The sequence below is a fragment of the Drosophila bipectinata genome, chromosome 3L (genome assembly GCF_030179905.1).
Source record: "Drosophila bipectinata strain 14024-0381.07 chromosome 3L, DbipHiC1v2, whole genome shotgun sequence".
NCBI lineage: Eukaryota > Metazoa > Arthropoda > Insecta > Diptera > Drosophilidae > Drosophila > Drosophila bipectinata.
Window position 1 is genome coordinate 20,123,068 of NC_091738.1, and position 5,288 is coordinate 20,128,355.

The 5,288-nt window shown below is 37.1% G+C and overlaps 1 long non-coding RNA gene across 1 annotated transcript; it reads right to left on the bottom strand.

Annotated features, from left to right (window-relative positions):
* Window positions 1-3,741: 3,741 nt before the first annotated feature.
* On the bottom strand, window positions 3,742-4,404 carry LOC108132206 (uncharacterized). The gene is made up of 2 exons (XR_001773688.3): window positions 4,072-4,404; window positions 3,742-4,012 (listed from the first exon to the last, which is right to left on the bottom strand). It is a non-coding gene; the product is annotated as an uncharacterized lncRNA (long non-coding RNA).
* Between the last annotated feature and the right edge of the window lie 884 nt (window positions 4,405-5,288).

The window sequence follows — 5,288 nt, forward strand, 5'->3', positions numbered from 1 at the left end:
GGTTAAAGAATATTTATTCCTGTGCAGTCAAAAGATCCCCTTAGTGCCCGAAGGCACTTATGTTTTGCATATGAAATCGTGCCCATAATGAGGAGGGACGCGGCCGGGAACTCTGACTCTGGCAGTGACTCTCGATCCCTGGCCGCTTGCAGAAATGCTAATTAGGCGTAATTCGCATAAAATTCGCAAACATTTGCCGTCACTGGAGTCCCGGACTCTCTCGGCTGGCAATGCAGCCGGCATTTGCTTTTGATTTACGATTTTCAGGGCATGACTGCCAATCTGGCCTATCAACGGCTCATCAACAAGGATGCCAGTCAGAGGGTCGTCAGAGGACCGCCAATCAGCGGTCCATCCGTCATCGGCCCGGCTCCCGCTTAATTACTGAGAGTATGTGTAAGCCGATATGATTCAGTTTATTATAGGTATTACGGGTTTTGGGTTTCAGCTCTGAGATTGAAAGGAGTGCAGTGTGTAATTAACATTAAGGAATGCACTCACCTTTAATTCATAATTAAATTTAAATAATAATAAGCCTACTTAATAAACGTAATAAGTTTACCTAGTTACCGAATAAAATGAAACCAATATCTAAATTAAATATCTCGCCTGGAAGATTGTTTGTGTTAATTAAACGGTTAAGTTGCCCAGCCGAACTTAGGCAGGAGTTTTCAATTCAAATCGAGTTTGGAATAGTTTCCACAGGCGGAGGGAGTCGATTATTCGCTTAGCTCAAGTACTTAGCATTCCACTTCCGCCCCATACCACCCCCCTGGCCGATCCCGTGGGATGGTCTGTAACTATTGTCAAGTTCTTGGGCCAAAAAGCACTTCCACTGCTTCCTGCCAGGCGGCACTGAAAGGATTTCAATGTCACACCGCAGCTGTTCGACTGCTCCTGGATGGTCGGACCATTAAATTAACCCACGGGCACAGAGCATCAAGTTTACCGAAGCGACCACAAAAGCGACGAAAATGAAAATTCATGAAAGTTTATCACAGCAGCAAAAACCACCACGCCGCACTCCAATGGATACCAAGTTCCGGGAGCCGGGATCCGGGATCCACAATCCAGAATCCGGGATTCCGAGCCATAGTTTCAGACGGAGTCATGGGCACCACTTTTGTGGTCAATTAACGGCCCTCGGCCGGCCTCGAGTTTGTTTTTGTGTAATGAATTTAAATGACCCACTGCGCCGGCTCATCATCAGGGGCTGCAAAGTGTTTTCCAAAAGGACCTCGCAGGACAGCCTCCCCCTGGACCGGGCCGTATCCTGGCCCGGCTGCTCAAGAGCAGACGCCTTAAGCCGGCCCAGCTCATACTCAACGTGACAGCACCTGTCGCCGAAAAATTTCCAACAATTTGGCTAATGACTTCTATGGTAATAGGAGACAGTGTTGGCAACATAATATTCTACAAAATAGCTGAATTTGGTTATTTATTAAAATGTATCTTTGTTAGAAAATCTTGTATCTTACTTGTGGATAAAAAAAGACTTAATTTCGGCACTTTAATATCCAAAAATCTGGTTTAAAAATTCGAAGGAACTTGTTTATTGTAGGAACTTGTAAAATAAACATATTAAGTTAACCTAATTCTTATATTTTAAGCTTATAATAAAATGTAAATATCTGTTTATTAAATTTGTTAATAAATTTATGGTTCATAGACCATCTTAAAACAACCTGAAGATTGACTCTTAACTAATTACAACCATTAGGTGTATCTTTTTTCATTCTCTGATCTATGCTGTATGTCTTGAAAACAGCCAAGTTGACATCATGGAACGGCTACCCTAACTTGGCCCTGGGTAAATACCAAATTAATTATATTCCATGCAGAGAAATTAATCAAGCGTTGCGCTGGCCAAAACCGAAACCAACTACACACTCCCGATGAACTCTATTTAACCCCAAAAACAAGCCACGCCCCCAACTTACGAACAGGTGTGAGCAGAACTTGTGCCCAGCTTGCGGCCATTTCATTAATCACACTCAACACTTAGTGGGATCCTGGGCCAGGACTCGGACTCCCAGCACATCGGGCGGGGGGAATTTAAGGTAGAAGGTTGCCAATGTCAAATGCTTTTTAGGGGGCCCGCTCCCTGTCTGGCCAACTACCGATTTTATTTATTATTGTGCATATTTAATGAAGCAGGATCTAAGGTGTTGCTGCAGTTGCACTCAAAGATATAGCGACTTTGAATATCCTGTAAATAATGAACGTTTATAACGAAAAATTGTGACACATTTAATTGTATAAATTTGAACAATAAAATATACATTTTAACAAGTTTTTATTCAAAAAAATTGTTTTTTTTTACACTTGTTGTTTAAATTTAAATCTATATGATTATTTTTTACAAGGCACGATTGTTGTCTTACGTTTTTGGTTATAAAAGGCTCTTTATTCCTTAAAATTAAAGAATAAGAATTAAAATCATTTAAAGAAACGTAATGCAATATTACGAACAAAGTACTAAGGAGTATTAAAAACTAAATTTTAACAAATGTACCACAAAATCGATTAAAAAATTAAAAAATGGTAACTATAAAACCAGTTGTAATTCTCATTGGTTTAATTTTTGCTTTTTTTTGGAATTTGTATTTCTACATTTTATTTTACGAAAACATCTTTGGCGCCACCTTTTGCCGTTTGGCTTAGTTTTCCGAAAACCAAAAGCTTTATTCCGAAATTCAACGAAGCGAACGAAACTTGGTATTTATAGCAAGCAGCTTTCACTCAAACAAGCAGCTTTTTAGACCAAACAAGTAAAGATGGAGCACGTGTAAATATGACGTTGTTTGTAGAGATTTTAATAGAAAATTAAAACCAAATGAGGATTTAAAAAAAAAAAACACTAAAAGTATAATAGAATAGAAACACTAATAGAAAATTAAAACCAAATGAGCATTTTTGTGAAAAACACTAAAAGTCAAAATATGTAAATGAGGACCCGAGCCGCAAAGCCTGAACTTATACGCTAACTCTATATTTACGTTTTATATAATTTTTTTCTGAAAAAATTCTTTAGGCGCCGTTAAAAAGTAACAGTCAAAATATGTAAATGAGGACCCGAACCACACAGCCTGTGTGATTTACTTGAATAATAATTAAAATTAGTTCTCCATTGTGTCGCGTTTCAAGACCCCTTTTTAAAGGTTTGTATTTCTTTATATAATCAAAAAAAAAAAAATTCAAAAAAAGCAAAGAACCCTACTATACAGTTCTCGATCTTTTGCAAAACGATGCTTTCGAAGGATATATACAAAAAAGAATATGGGTATCTAAAAAAAATGCATTCAGCCACAAAAAAATTATTAAAAAATTAATAAATAAAGATGAAAATAAGAACCCAACTCTCCTGATTTCAAAATGGCGAAGAACCGATAGCAGCTGTCCAAAAAACCAGTCAAAAAAAAAATATTTTAGATGCTTGCGCAGGCGATGTAAAAATATAAAAAATATAAAATGAAGCCATAATGAGGGACTGAATCACATAACACAGTTCTCGATCTTTTGCAGAACAATGGTTTCGAAAGAAAAAATACAATAAAGAATATGGGAAAAAAAAATTAAAATCAGGCCACACAAAAAAATGTATTATAAAAAATAAATAAATAAAGAACTCTGATGCCAAAAATGAAAACAACCAATAGCAGCTGGGAGCAGTTGCCTGCGTTAACCAATTTAAATAAATACATAAGAATAAGAACTCATTTAATACCAAAAATAATTACATTAACCCCCTTTTAAAAATTAAAATGAAAATTCAAAAATAATTTCATTTTGGGAGCTGTTATAAGCCGCAAGGCCCATAACCAACTGACCAGATCACGATAGCCTGCTCTATTTATATGCAAATTCTCGTAAACATTTTGACATTTACGACAACGACACGCCTGACAAATTTTGCCATAATTTGGCATTTGGTCACATTTTTGCACTTTTCAATTGCACGATAAGTTGTCGGCAGGGCCCTATACCACTGCCACTGGGCCCATCCTGCCTCCTACAAAGGAGGATAATGATAATGATAATCATCATAATGATCAATACGATAAAGCTTACCTTAGGCCGAAAGCGTACGAGAAGAGAAAACAAAAGAAGACAGCGGAAGCGCACGCGCTTAGATCTATTTTTAGTAGCGCTCTAGTAGTCTACCAGGTCTATGCATATGAGACTGCGTTTCCCAATTCTGGGCATTTTTGCGAATTCTGGGCGTTTTTGGAGCAGAGATTCTTTCAATTCTTCCAATTGTTGCTGATAGCGTTCGCCATCGTTTTAGGAGCTCATACCAAACGATTCCGACCTGATCCCGGAAAACGCTCAACATGGCTTTGCGGCCGAAACGGTTTTGCCGAGATTGGGATTGGGCCGCCTGGCCTGGGCTAACATAGGATTTTTTTCATTTTGGGTTTTGAAAAAACATACAGGCATGCTCCGGTTTTCACTTTCGGTTTTCGTTTTCGTTTTGGGACCAAAACCGAGATTTTCGTTTTTAGGTGCTCCGGTTTTCACAAGTTTTTAGTTATCGTTTTGCTATCGAAACGTTTCATTTCTCATAACTTCTTGCTGCCGAAACAGGTGATTTGAGGTTTGGTCAGCAGCAAACAACGCGAAAAAATGCCTTTTTTATATTCAATTACATCTTTCGTAGCCAAAAGAATTAAGGGGAAAAGCCAGAAAAGCCAAGTTAAGGGATGCCACCTTTTCAATGGGTTTCATTTTCATTTCATTCCGGTGTTTTCACGATTTTTTTTATACACTTTTAGAACATAACTAATTAAATTAAATTAATTATTTTTTAAAAAACATAGTTTACCCAATTTCAACAAATTTATCGTCATCCATATGATTATACAAGTATTTTTAACTTGCTTTTTTATTCTATCAAAAGTATGGCAGCTTAGGCGATAACTTATGGTGTCAAACTTATCGGTCGTTCACCAAAACGAAAATTGTTGTTGCCGACGGCAAAATTTGATATCCAAATTTGAGGTGGGGTCAGAAATTACTCGTTTTAAAAATAATTACAAGCCTAATTGATCTTCTAGAGGTCTTAAAAGAACGACAATAAACCAATAAGTGAACTATTTTTTTTCTTTTGCAAATATGATCCGATTTAATATAGAAAAAGGCATTTACTTTTCATTTCGGCAAGACAAATTTTTTCGTTTTGGAATTCGAAAAAATCTTGTGAAAGTGAAAATGGGAGCACCAATTTTTTCGTTTTCGTTTTCAAAACGAAAGCTAACATTCAGGAAGACGAAGCTGCCGAAAAGAAA